Source organism: Prionailurus viverrinus, chromosome E3 (assembly GCF_022837055.1).
Source record: "Prionailurus viverrinus isolate Anna chromosome E3, UM_Priviv_1.0, whole genome shotgun sequence".
Lineage (NCBI taxonomy): Eukaryota > Metazoa > Chordata > Mammalia > Carnivora > Felidae > Prionailurus > Prionailurus viverrinus.
This window is the reverse complement of record NC_062576.1, coordinates 39,590,964-39,606,258: the sequence shown is the minus strand read 5'-3', so window position 1 is coordinate 39,606,258 and position 15,295 is coordinate 39,590,964. Positions and strand designations below refer to the sequence as shown.

At 48.9% G+C, this 15,295-nt stretch overlaps 1 long non-coding RNA gene across 4 annotated transcripts; it reads left to right on the top strand.

The window, feature by feature from the left end:
• The first annotated feature begins 211 nt into the window (after nucleotides 1-211).
• On the top strand, nucleotides 212-14,723 carry LOC125154759 (uncharacterized). Of its 4 annotated transcripts, none has more exons than XR_007147915.1 (7): nucleotides 912-2,371; nucleotides 5,917-6,061; nucleotides 6,575-6,712; nucleotides 12,034-12,159; nucleotides 12,231-13,239; nucleotides 13,557-13,760; nucleotides 14,503-14,723. It is a non-coding gene; the product is annotated as an uncharacterized LOC125154759 (long non-coding RNA). The 4 variants fall into 4 exon arrangements; XR_007147917.1 differs by having other exon boundaries at nucleotides 12,034-12,491; nucleotides 12,576-13,239; XR_007147916.1 differs by lacking the exon at nucleotides 912-2,371 and adding an exon at nucleotides 212-499 and having other exon boundaries at nucleotides 12,034-13,239.
• The last annotated feature ends 572 nt before the right edge of the window (nucleotides 14,724-15,295 follow it).

Below are 15,295 nucleotides of genomic sequence, written 5' to 3'. Positions count from 1 at the left end.
GAGAGGACCGGAGGGGGCCACGTATTCGGAGTATTTCCGCCGGGAGGGAGGCGGGGCATGGGGGGCCTAGCGCCACATCGAGGGACGCTAGCGCGCTCCTCGCCCTCCCACTTTCTAACCAGAGCATTCTGGGAGTTGCAGTTCGTGCGTGCCGCGGAACCCGTATGTGGCTTCGGCCCGAGGCACGGCCGCCATTTTGTCTCCCCATGTTTGGAGTTGATGGTCCGAGCCCAGCGACCTAACTGCTTCCCTGTGGCCACGGGCCTCGCGCGGCAAGCCCGCGGCAGCGTCGCACCCGGCCTTCCGCACCCAGGAGAAGCCCCCGCAGACCCTAGGCGGCGGGTACACTCCTAACTTCAGAGCCCGGCGTCAGGCCCAGGGCCTGAGGCAAAAGCCACGGCAGCTGGCCGAGGGGGTTGGCAGCTTCCACCGCTGCAGATAGTGCTGAACCGGGCCGGCTGGCTGCCTTGGGGGATACTTTTCGTACTAGTTCCTCCGGGTAAGGCGGCCGGGCACCGATGCCGTTTTCTACAGAACCCGGGACACGTTAAACGTGGCAGGGCAACAACGTTACAAACACCCTCAAATTCTTCACCCCTCTGCAGAGTGCCTCCTGTTACCTTTTTAAAGTCCGCGTTTGCAACCCGAGGAGTCCCGCTCTCCCAGCACAGCTGAAAGCCGCTGAGCCTCTCAGACCACCACCTGCTAGTCGACCTTGGGCTCACCCTTGGCGGCGCCCCTACCTCGGTTGCGGGGGGGGGGGGGGGGGGGGGGGGGCGTCTCGCACCCTCACCGAGGCCCCGTAATCAACTGCCGCCCCTTTGACTTTGGGGCTTTGTGTTTGATTTTACCAAATACCCGTCTCAGGAGCTGGACCAGGAAGCCCCGCGGTTTCGGGCGGGAGCGGTGGCCCCGGGAGCTGTTCTAAACCCGCTGCCTGGAACCCGGCACCTGTGGGTAATGCTCCCGTGAGCGGAAGCACCTCTGAGTAGCCTAGGGAACAGTGTTTCTGGGCCCGAGCTGGTGTTTCTGAAGTTGAGGGTGTAGGGTGGTGGTATCTTAAAACCCACCGCTTCCCCTGAGACTCGTTCCTACCATAATTATCCTTCCCTGTATTTACCTACTGTTTGGGGCCAAGTTCTGCATTTGACGCTCATGACAACCCCATGGGTGAGGGTTCTTCTCCTTTTCCTGTGGGAAGAACGGTGAATTCCCTGACATCCACAGTACAGATTTCAAAATCAGGAAGATAAGATTGACACACTACGGTAATTTACAGGCCTTATTGAAACGTTGTCCATTGTTCCAACAAATCCTTGATAGCAACAGGAAATTCAAAACCATGTATCCATTGCATTCGGTTGTCGTGTCTTTTTTAGACTAATCTGGAACAGTTCCTAATTCTTCGTTTGTAACTCATGACATTGTCACTTTTGGAGAGTACAGGCCATTTATTTTGCAGAATGTGCCGCAAGTTGGGTCTGTCTGACGTTTCATCATGTTTAGATTCAGGTTCCGCGCTTTGGGTGGGAAAAACATGGAAATGAATGCTGTGTCCTCAGTACCCAATGTGAAGAGGGACATTCTTCCCAAGAGTTCCATTACTGCCAACGCTGACTTTGATTCATGTGTTGAAGAAGCGGTCAATGTGGTTTCTCTGCTGTAAAATTTCTAGTTTTCCCCTGGTAGTTTTCAAAAAGGAAAAAGAAGAAGTATCTGGTGGAAACAGAGAAAAATGTGTCCACAAACCAAGATAAGGGTTGTAGGCGTACTTAGACTTCGTGTGGCATCATTACTTCTGGGCCTTCTTGGAAAACAGAGCTGGGAAATGGATAAGATGTGCACACCCCCGAGTTTACAACGTCTCTAATTCCAACCTAATGCTGCAGGGTTTTTCTCTCCTCTCCTCCTCCTCCTCCTCCGACCTCCCCCCCCCCACCGGTGTTTGTAACTGTATTCTCCAGCCCTGAGAACTTGGCTCCCGATTCACCCATCGATTGATTGATTGATTTGTTCAATTTCCTAGAATTCCAAAAAGTAGCTTCAGATTTGTTCATCTGTGTCTGGAGCGGTGGGGAGCCTACCGATTAGAGTTAAATATTTGTTTGGAGTTCTTTTTGTCTTTAGCTTGGGGGCATATGCTCTGAATACTATATTCAGAAGTTGCTTATGTTATTGTTTTTTTCCTCACCCTTGAGTGTGTGTGTGTGTTATTCTTTTGAAATAATGCTTTTGATTCATTTGTTTCTGTATGTATTACATTTTAGGACTTTTCCTCCCTTGAAGATTCCTCTTCCTTGAAGGTTTGATCTATTTTCTTTTTTTCGAGTACTCGAAGCGATAACTTGATTCCAAAAGGCGGTACCGAAAGGTACGTTCAGAGAAATGGCTTTTCTCTCATTCCCTCCTCACCCCGTGCGGTTCCTGCCAACTACCTTCTGGAATCAATCTCAGTCCTCTTAGGTTTTTCTTTCCTAGGTTACTCTTTGCTCAGGTGAGGAGGCAAATGTGTATTTTCTTAATTCCCCTTCTTTCCTACGCGAAGTTGCACGCTCTAGATACTTTTTCACACTTCCTGTTGTTCACTTAGCAATATGGCCTGGAAATCATTCCCCGTCAACTTACAGAGATCTGTGAGTGGACTTCGATTCAATCACTCATTTATGGATGAGCATCTAAATTGTTTCTAATATTTTATCGTTACACACCCAGCTGCCATGAGTAACCAAGTCAGAGGTATTTTTGTATTGTTGAGGGTGTACCTACAAGAGAAATTTCTAGAAGCAGGATTGCTAAGGCGAAAGGTAAAGGCATGGAGTTTTGTTGGTAATGACAGATTCCTCCCACAAGCAAAATATGAGAAGGCCTGCTTTCCCACAGCCTCGCCAACAGAGTGGGTTGCTGTATTTCCCAATTTCTGCTAACCTGGTAAGTGAGAGGTGGAATTCAGTGTAGTGGCAAAATGTACACACCCTGAAATGTACCCTTTTAACTATTCACAGGCCGTTCAGTAGCGTTAAGTATATTCACAGTGTTTTGCCACCATCACCGCCATCCCTTTCCAGACCCTTTTCATCACCCGAACTGTCCCCGTGAACAATAACTCCTTCTTCCCCCTTCTCCCAGCCCAGTAACCTTTACTCTGTTTTCTGTGTCTATAAATTTGCCTCTTCTAGGTCCCCTCTGCGTAGAATCACACACTCTCTCTCCTTTTATGCCTGGCTTATTGCACTGAACGCAATGTTTTCGAGGTTTCTGTATGTAGTAGCATGTGTCAGAGCTTCCTTCTCTTTCACGGTCGAATCTATTCCGTTGAATGTACATTCCCACCTTTTGTTTGTCCGTTCGTTCACTGGTGGACGTTTGACTTTCCACATTTGGGCTGTTGTGAACGATGCTACTGTGAATGTTGGCGTACATCTTTCTGTGTACACGTCTGCTTTTATTTCTCAGGTGTGCACCCAGGATTAGAATTGCCGGGTCATCTGTAAATCCATGTTTAAGCTATTTGAGGAAGCGCCACGCTGTGTTCCCCTGGGGCCACACCATTTTGCGTCCCCACCAGCGGTGCGCGAGCGTTCGTTTCTCCACGGCCTCGCCAGCACTTGTCTGTCCCTGTGACTTCAGCGATGCTGGCCGGTGTGAAGTGCAATCTCGTATCTTTTTTTTTTAATTTAAGTTTATTCACTTATTTTGAGACACAGAGAGAGAGGCAAGTGGAGAGGGAAATAGAGACCATCCCAAGCAGGCTCCTCAGTGTCAGCAAAGAGCCCAACATGGGGCTCGAACCCACATACCGTGAGATCATGACCTGGGCTGAAATCAAGAGTCAGATAGATGGCCAACCGACTGAGCCACCCAGGCGCCCCTCGTTGTATCTTTGATTAGCCTTTCTCTGATGACATTGAGCCTCTTGTCATGTGTTTTTTGTTCATTTGAGGATCTTCCTTGGAGGATTGTCTATTTGGGTCCTTCGTCCATTTTTTTATTGGGTTGGTTTTCTTGTTCCTGAGTTACAAGAGCTCTCTATATATTATTGGTATCGATTACTTATCAGATATCTGATTTGTGACTATATCCTCCCATTCTATGGGTTGATTTTTGTGTTTTGGTAGTGTCCTTTCCATGCATGAAGTTTTTAAAATTTTTTTAATGTTTTATATTTGAGAGACATAGCACGAGTGGGGGAGGGGTAAAGAGAGAGGGGGACACAGAATTCTAAGCAGGCTCCAGGCTCTGAGCTGTCAGCACAGAGCTCGACCTGGGGCTCGAACCCATGGACCGTGATACCGTGACCTGAGCCATAGTCGGATGCTCAACCAACTGACCCACCCAGGTGCCCCTGAAGGTTTCTAACTTTAATGAAATCCAGCTTATGCCAGTGTGGCTTAGGTGGCATGTCACTCATCATGAGTGAGCTTGAACATTGCAGTCTTCTTTTATGGAAATTTACAACGTGGCTAAACTAGCAGGATGCACAAAGCCATACATCCTGAAATGTGTGTGTTAGGTTTATGGTCCACCCTTTGCAAAGTGGCACAGTTAGGCATATGTGACAATTAGAAAACTGGACCGTAGCAGGAAGGCACAAACTCCCGTTCCACCGATTCTTTAGTTTTAGGACTCCTTCAGAGAGGAGTCGCTCTTGGTCATGCTGGGAGGCAATACCCGGCTCATGGAGGTTTTCTCATGGCTCTTCCTCCCGAAACTGCTTCTCTTGTCATTCCCATCTGGGTAAGTAGCACCTTCATCCAAGCCAGAAAGCCAGCAGCCCAGAGTCTTACTGACTTGGCTTGCACAGCTTTCCCAGCATGCTGCCCTCTGTCCTTCCCACCGCTGATGCCCACAGGCGGGCCTGGACTCCAGCAATGCCTCCTCTTTAGGCTCCTGGCCTCCAGGCTTCCCCTCCAGCTTTCAGGGGTCCTCCAGAGGGATTTTTAAATTTTCCTTTGAAATTTTGTGTCCCACGTGTAGTGGGTTGACTAGTGTCCCCCGCCCCAAACTTCACGTCCATTCAAAACCTCAGAACGTAACCTTATTTGGAATAAGGGACTTTGCAGATGTAGTTAAGGGTCTCCAGACACAATTATCGTGCATTTAGGGTAGACCCGAAATCCAGTGACCGGTGTCATCCTAAGTAGAAGAGACAGACGCTGGGAGAAGGCCAGGAGAAGATGAAGGCAGAGATTGGGGCGTGTGGTCACAAGCTAAGGAGTGCCAGCAGCCGCCAAAAGCTGGGAAAGGCAGAGAAGCCGCCTCTGGAGGAGCAAAGCCCCGCAACACCTTGATTTAGGACTTGTGGCTTCTAGACTGGGCAAGAATGAATCCATGCTGTTGTAGGCCTCCCAGTGTGGGGCAGTGTGTTATGGCGGCTTCAGGACACTGATACATATCTGTCAGCCACTGTCACTGGAGGACACATGAGAAAACACAGATAAACAGAAATGAGCACAGGCAGTTCCATCCTCCAGAGACGGATACTGTTTAACACTTCAGCGTCTAGCTTGTTAGAGTAATAGTCCTTAAATGCAACCTTCTAAAATGCTTAAGGGGCACCTGGGTGGCTCAGTCAGTTGAGTGTCCAACCCTCAGTTTCAGCTCAGGTCATGATCTCACGGTTCAAGAGATCGAGCCCCACGTCGGGCTCTGCGCAGACAGCACCTAACCTGATTGGGAGTCTCTCTTTCCCCCTCTCTCTGCCCTTCCCCTCCCTGTGCACTTTTTTCTCTCCTCTCTCAAAATAAGTAAATAAACATGGGGAAAAAATAAAATAAATAAAATGCTTAAAACTTTCCCAGTGCTTTCAGGATAAAACCTGAAACTGCTTGCTAGAGCCTCCCAGACCAGCCTTTTTTGTAGCTGCTTTTCCATCCACTCTCAGAATCAGCTCGCACCCTGCCTCTGCTTGTTCTCCAGGTGGACGGGCCTGGGCTGTGCCTTCAGCCTCCTGTTTCGTGGCCTTGTCGCAGCGCCGTGGATTTATCCTTTCCTCTGGAGCTGAGGCCGCTGGGCCAGCGGAGCCTGAGAGGCGGAAACAATGTTGGTGGCCGCTGGGACAGGGGTGAGTGGGGCCGCTCGCTTTTCCACCCCTTGAGTCCTGGACCTGGGGCCCTGGAGCTCCTGTTCCAGCCGTGCAGGACACAAACAAATAGGCACCTACCAATCAGAAGTGGCCAAGGAGGGTGTGAACAGGTGGGGAGGGGGGATGTCTGGAAAAGAATCACACCCTGTCCTCCAGAGGGACACCAGACCCCAGCAGAAGGCTAGCTCCCGGGGCTGATACAGTGCCCCCAACCACTTGGGAGGGTCTCCGGTGTCTCCTTTTGACCTGGAGGCCTCAGCTGCAGCCCAGTTCGTCCCACAGGCCCGCAAGCACCTTCCTGGCCAGGCCTTGTAGCTTCCAGGCCCCGGGTGGGCTGTGTGGCCTGGCCAGCACTAGCAGCCTCAGCACAGGACGGGCAGGTCAGGCTCTCGGCAAGCAGAGTGTTTGCCTGAGCAGCCTCCCAGCGGCACGGGGGCCCCAAAGATGCCTCAGATCCAAGCCCCTGGACTGTGACTCTGTTCCTGTGCCCAGGACCGGGAGAAGTAAGACACTAGAAAGGAACCTGGTGAGGAAAGGCCACAGGGACCGTCCTGGTCTACAGCGTTTGGGAGCATTGCCTCCTTGGCCGCACACCACACAGCAGCCTTCGTACAGCGCGTCCTGGCCCAGGTCAGTATGTTCCCCCACCCCCCACTCCTTCTTGGGGTGAACGCTCTCTATGATTCAGAAATTTCTACAGCTTTAAAAGCAGTAGCTTTATTTTCTTAGGATTGTTTTATGAAAATTCAGATGAATTATGACTACCAGGCTTGGGATCTTTTTATTTAAAAACACTGGGAAAAACAAGAAAACCACTGAAAAGTAAAAGATCAACCCATGAAATCCCGTCACTTAAAAATTACAAAACTAGGGGTGCCTGGGTGGCTTAGTCACTCACGCATCCGACTCTTGATCTCTGCTCAGGTCGTGATCTCACAGATCATGAGTTCAAGCCCCACATCAGGCCCCATGCGATCAGCACAGAGCCTGCTTGGGATTCCCTCTCTCTCTGCCCCTTCCCCACTTGTTCTCTCTCTCTCTCTCTCTCAAAAATAAATAAACTTATAAAAAATTATAAAACTAGGGGTGCCTACGTGGCTGAGTCAGTTAAGTGTCCAACACTTGGTGTCATCTCAGGTCATGAGTTCAAGCCCCACGTTGGGCTCCACCCTAGGCCCGAACCCTACTTAAAAAAGAATTATAAAATTAGAGGGGTGCCTGGCTAGCTCAGTTAGTAGAGCATGTGACTCTTGATCTCAGGGTTGTGGGTGTAGAGATTACTTAAAAATAAAAGAGGGGCGCCTGGGTGGCGCAGTCGGTTAAGCGTCCGACTTCAGCCAGGTCACGATCTCGCGGTCCGTGAGTTCGAGCCCCGCGTCGGGCTCTGGGCTGATGGCTCAGAGCCTGGAGCCTGTTTCCGATTCTGTGTCTCCCTCTCTCTCTGCCCCTCCCCCGTTCATGCTCTGTCTCTCTCTGTCCCAAAAATAAATAAACGTTGAAAAAAAAAAATTTTAAAAAAATAAAAATAAAAATAAAAATAAAAATAAAAGAAACCTTACAAAAGAGGCATGTATGTGTGTGTGTATATGTGTATATCTGTCTAGATAGTTAACTATAGTTTGTATATGCATATCGTATATATAGTACTATATATATATATCATATATATATCATATGTAGAACTATATATATATCATATATATATATCCTATATATAGAACTATATATATAACTATAATGTATGGAACTACACATGGAACTATATATATAAATATAGGTTATATATATAATACATGTAATATATATACTATATAGTATACATGCAGTATAGTAATATATATATACTATATAGTATATATATAGTATATTATATATATATAGTCGTAGACTCTAAGTCTAAAGTTCTCTTTTGGCCAGCAAAAGAGCGGACGCAGGATTCAAACGAGAGATGGCTAATGTCTGGGAAAAAGACAAGAGCCCCGAATAAGGGTCCTTGCACCATATTTATTCAGATCAGAAGGCTTGCAAACGTGATGGGTGTGTACAGACAATGGGTGTGTTCACACATGGGTGTGAACGTTAACTTGTGGACATGAGCGAAAAGGGGGTTTTTAAAGATATACGGTGTTTGGGGTTTGGGTCAATATAAAACAAAATCAGGGCACCGGTCAGATGGGTAGATGGTTGTTAACAGCAGACAGGAGGCTCTGTGCCTGTTTATCTTTGCCAGCCTAGGGGAGGTGACAGATAGGGGGAATAACCTCAGGGTTAATAAGGCACCTTTTCTTTGGTTAACCATCTCCGCTCTGGGCTGCTTTGCCTGCAGCGCAGTGGTCCAAAGTCCAATTCACCATTTACCTAACCTGGCCCTATTCTCCTATAAAAGCAGCTTTCTGTTATGGTAGTAAATTTGGGGTGCTTTCACCCTGAATATCTAATCTTGTTATTCCTGTGTATTGGGCACCTTTGTGCCATTTCTATTTCAGGCCTTTGCCTCTCTCTCTCTGTTTTGGGGGTTCTGCGCCCCCTCTCTATTTTGGGGTGCATTGCATCTCCCTAATCCTGGCACCTTTGTGCTTCCCTATTCTCGGAGTATCTTTGCACCCCCCTTGGAGTGCTAATCTGGTTTACCCAAACTCAGGTGTGGGCATTTTATGACTTTGTATTTCTTTATGCCTTGTTAACCCATTGGTTTAAGCCCGGGGGATTCCTAAGCTTATCTCCACAACATAAATATATAGATAGATATGGATACGGATACAGATACGGATATGGATATAGTAAGAAAATGTAAAGTGGTCTCCCTCCACCTGGCATCACCTTAGCCCTGCACTGCGGAGCCCCAGAGCCACACGGAGAGCTGCTTGCTGGAGGGTCGCCTACAGGCTGAAGGTCCAGCAGAGACATTCTTACAAATATAGTGTTGGTGCAATTTTGTAATACAAAAAGATGGGGAAAACCTAAATGCTTCTGAAGTGTAGGCCCTGAACGTTGTGTTTCCTGATGGTTATTGCCAAAGGGTGTCTTGCAGTCATAGTAAGAGCCACAGGGCTGGGCCAGTTGGGACACCGGTGACTGAAAGGCTCCGACCACACACAGAGCAGCCAGCGTCGCCAGCAGGGTTGCGTGACTGCCCTTGCGGTTAGCTGAGGGGAGCGTGGCTTGCTCACTCACTCCTACCTGACTCGGGAACACCGCCTGGGGAAGCAGCAGTGCTCACGGGCAGCCTCGCACGCTGCTCTGCGCTTCTGCGTGTCGCCTCTGTTGTGTGTTGCCTGCGGTATCTGACCCAAGAGGTCACAGCCTCCATAATTATCTGCGGGCCTCCCTGGAGCGGTGTGATCGAGGCCATGCGGTCTAATCATCTCGTTAGACCATTAATTATAAAGGCCTTAGTTGGCTATTAATGTGTGTGAGGGTTCTGCACCTCTCAAGGCCAAGGGGAATGGAGGCTGGCAGATTGGATCACCAGGCTGGCGTCCCTGCCCGCGGAGAGGCTCTGGGCTGAAGGCCCAAGGAAAAGATGCCCGAGGGCGAGCGGGACAGGAAACATATGCCAGTGACCACTGAGTCAGCGGGTCGTGCCCTAACTGCGTGTCCTCACCCAGAGGAGTCAAATAGCCTCGTAACCAGAAACCTGTGGTGCCACCAGAGGGAAAATACAACGAAGGCCACGGTCTCTCTGTCACTGCTTCACTCACTGCTGTCACTGTTCATCCCCTGATGTGGGTCCTATTCCTGGTATGATACCACTACAAAAATTAATGGACAGATGTGAATGCTCTGAACCTCTGGAGCCAGCACATCCTAATATACCAGCTCCTCGATAGGTGCAAACCCCGCAGAAGCTTCCAGGCATCGTTCAGTGCCGTGCATGCCAGCATGCCAAGCCTTGGTGTAGCAGCCCAGAGGCCTGGGGCTTTTCCCAAAGAGCCTGCACATAGCATGCCAGTGGAGGCAGACCCCAATCCCGGGGAGGTCTCTTGGGACGCCCTAGAAAGGAGAGTGGCCTACAAGGAGGTCTCACAGTGACACCATCCAAAATGTTCTGGCTTCCCTGCCACCAAGGGAAACGCTGACAGGGTTATCAAGGCCTCTTGGGAGGAGACAGAGGGAAAGGGAAGGCGAAGGCCCCCGGAGCCACGGAGACTCCTACCTGGGCCTCCACCCAGGGCCCAGGGCCTCCGTGGCTCCGGGGGCCTTCGCCTCTTCACTGGGATATTTATTGCCTGGCACCGTGCCCGTGCCGAGATCTCTGCCAAGGCCCACAGGCAACAGCAAACATCGAGATGAGGCCCGTCTCCTGTGCAAATTTGGCATGGTCCGATGGGTTTATAGTTTCTATGCCGTGGCGACCAAACCATCCCCTCTTTATTTCCAACCCGCAAGAGGCCCCATTTTTTTAATGCACTAGTTTTAATGTTCACTAGTAGAATTGACTAGTACTATTTTATTTTTAATTTTTATTTTAGAGAGTGCACAAGCAGGGGAGAGGGGCAGAGAGAGAGAGAGAGAGAGAGACCATCTTAAGGAGACTCCATGCTCAGCACGGAGCCAGACACGGGGCTCGATCCCACGCCCCTGGGATCGTGACCTGAGCCGAACTCGAGAGTCAGTTGCTCAACCGACTGAGCCCCCCGGGTGCCCCTCAGGAGACTCCATTGGACCCTGAGTCCAAAGAATTACTCTTCACAGGGCACTCCCCGTAATTATGGGTTGACGCCTCTGCAGTTTAATTGAAAAAAATTGCATTATGAGGAAATGTTATGTTTTTAGGAATTAAGAAATATCATACATTTGACAACCTAGAGAATGCTGTGTAACAGTTCACAATTGCTTCTTAGTTTTCACTAGAAAATAAGTTTTGTAAAGATTAATCATTCTAATTAATATACATAATTTAAACTACTAGAAATAATAAGTAAAAAGAAAGTAATTTTGTCCCATTTTTAATAATCTCTACACCCAACATGGGGCTCGAACTTATGACCCCGAGACCGAGAGTCTCATGCTCCACTGACCAAGCCAGCCTGGCTTCCCCAAAGTAATTTTGTCCTAAAGTGAAGCTCATTATTTCAAAATGAAAAAGGAGAAACCCAGAATCACTGTTATAAGCGCTGTGAAAATAGGCTTGGAGGGGGCAGGGGCACCTGGGTGACTGAGTTGATAAAGCGTCAGACTTGGGCTCAGGTCATGATCTCACAATTTATGGGTTCAAGCCCGGCATCGGACTCTGCGCTGACAGCTGAGAGCCCAGAGCCTGCTTTGCATTCTGTGTCTCCCTCTCTGCCCCTTCCCTGCTCATGCCCGCTCGCTCTCTCTTTCTCAAAAATAAACAAACATTAAAAATTCTTTTAATTTCAACTAGTCTTACTTGATACGTTATATTACATGGGAAGCATTTTCAAATAAGAGATAATGCTGTAACTTCTTTCTTAATATCCTTGTATGGATATACGTTATTAACATAAGTGTTCCAGAAATTATCTGAAGCTGCAAAAAATCTGATACGTAATCTTATCAGTCATTATTCCAGTTATCACCTTGAAATGTTGTGTGTCCCAAAATAACCAGATTTCCGTGTCAGCTACGTTGTAATAAACTTCCATCAGCTCTCTAACCATGTCCATCTTCAAGTCTTTTGTCACTTACAGACAGTTACTGCTGTACTCCAATGCTTTTGGAAAACTGTTCCGTCTGCATAGAAATTCATAGCAAGGACGGACAGGTGCTTTAGAATACAGGTTTCTGAGAACTCTCAGATCGCATCGCTCAACTGCGAAAGAATTTACAGAACCCGAAAGCAAAACCAGATTTGTAAAACCTGCTGACGAAAGAGCAGGATCAACAAGGATTGATTTCAGGGGACGGACGGACCCGATGAGGATCCTTACACGTTTTTATGACTTTTGTTTGAAACGTTGCTGGTTCTTTACTCTCTTGTTCTCCAGATTCAAGGAAACTTTGTCTTAAACCAGCTATGACTCACAGCAGTCTGTGAAGTCTACCTTTGTAAACAAAGATAAAGCAACTACGTTTTCTCCCTACCTCATCCCTCCAGACTTTGGAAACTCCCAGTAAGTATGCTTATATTTTCATAGCAACGCATTTGTGTAAGTCCAATAAGAATCTGTTCTCCTTGCGACAGGACACTATTGGAAACACTGGTCATATTACCAAGGCTTTGGCTAGAATATCATATCTGAGAACGACGCGCATAGACTGAGATATGACCAGACGGCGCTAAGGAACAAAGAGTGACTGTATGGAACCAACCCTTGGAAAAATCAGCCTGATAACCTTGCTGGGGTTCCCAACAGCCTTATCATGTGAGTCAGGAAGATTGCCTCCTGACAGGCCCAGGAACCTCACGAAGAGGGACTGCCCCCCAAATTTATAGGTATTCCAGGTAAGATCGGACAGGGAGGTGTTGGCTTGGCTTCTTAGCCTGGGGAGGCTTTTCAGAGTTCCATCTGAGATTCCTCATGAAAAGTTCCAGGAAAGCAGACTTGAAAGAGCCTGGATGGTCAGTCACTATTCTTGCTGCACTCACATAAACAAGAGAGCCAAGTTTATTGCAACTAGACTGAATTTGCAAACAAAATAGTCTTGCTACGGTTGTCCTTGCCACAGATCGGGGCGATTACAGAGAGAACAGGTCTGCTTCAGTAACACACCTTCACAGGTATATTCTAGCACCGCGGATTATCTTTGATGTTTGTCTTCACCTAGGCTAGATCCTGAATTCTAGTTTCTTCCAGTAGCCGGCTACAACTCCAAACTTCCAGCATTTCTCCTGCCCTCTGACCTGGGATCCTTGAGACCTAAAACCGCCCATCCCACAACCGGGCAGGCCCAAGTGGGGTGACTCAATCCAAACTTCGGAAGGACCACCACAGCAGCTCGCGGGGGGACAGTCTTCGTGCCTGTTGCCGGTGGGCCCCTCAGGACGGTCACCAGAGACGTTCACGCCACAGACCAGGCACGTCTGCGAGGTTGCCGCTGCCCGCCCTCCCCTCACCCGAGGACATTTTGAGCCCTAGATGTGCCCTAGTTATCCTCTCCACGTGGCGGCACTCAGAGCTCAGGAACGGCGTTGTCATCGGCCCCAGTCTTTAACCTCCGTTGCGTCATGTGATGCCGTCACAAGACGTAGGGTGAGTATAGGCCAATGAGGTATTCTGAGAGAGAGGGGCCAGTTTCATACAGGCCTTGTTATGCTTTGAACTACTATTATTCTATCATGTGTAATGCAGATATTATAATGTTTTTTTATTTTAAGACCCTTGCTTATTTTTTAATATGAAATTTATTGTCAAATTGTTATTACTGTCATTATAATTGTTTTATTCTATTACAGTTGTTTTATTATTAGTTATTGTTAATTTCTTACCGTGCCCGACTTACGAATTTTATCGGAAGCGTCTATGCATAGGAAAAGCATGGTATACGTAGGGTTTGCTATTGTCTCCAGTTTCAGGCATCTACGGGGGGGTCTTGGAATGTACCCCCATACGGGGGGGCTGGAGGCCTGACCTTGGGAGTCCGCCTGCGTCAGCACCTCCTGAAGTGAGACACGACTCTGACCTGACCTGACCTGTCCTCGGGACGAAGACCAGTTGGATGAGATATGGAGCAACCTGTCGGCTCCGGACAGGTTCAAACCCATTGACGCCAGGTACGGGCCACTTGCAGGCCACCAGCTTGAGCGAGGGAAGCCTGAGTGAGGAAGGAGGGCCCACAGTGACCCCCGACTGAAGACAGACCGGCGCATTAGGCGATCCACCTCGAAATATCCATAAGCCCTAGCTGACCAGTGGATTACTTACACCCAGATCCAGGTGCCAAAAAAGGAAAATTCCGCATGTTCCTGTCCCTCCTCACCTTCCCCCTTTCCTGCAGCTCCCCTCCCCCCTCCTGGCTGCCGGCAGCGTCTCTGCAGCCTTTCCCACTGCTCCCCTGCAGTGCATGCAGGAAACTTCTATGTCCTTTTTTCCACCTCAGGTGAATTCTTTGATGGCCTCTTCTGCAGGCCCCCACCGGATCGGGTTGCCCCCGACACTAGATGGCCCAAGACGTTAAAATATTTCGTGGCATTATCCAAATCCTTGAACAGATTCCCTGAGCTGGCCCCTGAGATGACCGACCTATTTTCCTAGCTGGACCCTTCAAGTCTGGGACGATGGCTACAAACTGGAGTCCAGACTCTCCTCCCACCTCAATATTTATAGGCTTTGTTACCGTAATCCTGTGGAGAAGTGTACTTTCTGGATGACAGTGTGCCCTGTCCCTGCTTTTGGCATATTAGCTCCCCAGGTAGTTCACATCCTCTGACGGAGGCATCAACAGGGTGGGTGCAGCGTAAGTTCCCACCCCACCCCCCCCCCACCGCGGTTTCCTTTCTCTTTTTTCTGACGCAGGTGCCCATCTTGAACTTTGATCGCCAAGGCGTCCATTTCAAAGAAGGCTATCTCACAAGAACACATTGCCAGCCACCCTAGGAAAAGGGCCAGGCCACCTCCCCACTCTGCTGTTTTAGAGAGTTCGGTGGACTTCTATAGCTGACCATTTGGGCCACTTTTTTTTCTCTCTCTCTCTTCCGAAGCCTTAGATTCCTGTTCTTATGTTTTTTTTTTTTTTCTTTTTTTTTTTTTAATTTTTTTTTTCAATGTTTATTTATTTTTGGGACAGAGAGAGACAGAGCATGAACGGGGGAGGGGCAGAGAGAGAGGGAGACACAGAATCGGAAACAGGCTCCAGGCTCCGAGCCATCAGCCCAGAGCCTGATGCGGGGCTCGAACTCACGGACCGCGAGATCGTGACCTGGCTGAAGTCGGACGCTTAACCGACCGCGCCACCCAGGCGCCCCCTGTTCTTATGTTTTAAATTCAGCAATAAAGAGTGAGCCTGCAAAACCCTGGGCCTGCATCCCTGATCCCAATAAAAGCAGAACCCCAGGCCTGTCCGTGAGTGGGCTCTTGTGTACTCTCTCTCTCCCTCTCTCTCCTCTCTCTCCTCTCTCTTCCTCTCTCCCCGCCCCCAACCCCAGCTACCTCACTGTGTGGCTCCAGGGTTGCTGTAGAACCTCCAGGTCTTGTAAATAACAAATGATGGTCGTTGCAAAAGGGCATTTCAGTCCCTGCCCTCCCAGGCACAGTGTCACCTCCTCCAGGAAGTCTCCCAGGACCAAAGGCTCCAGCTGCAAGCTCCCAA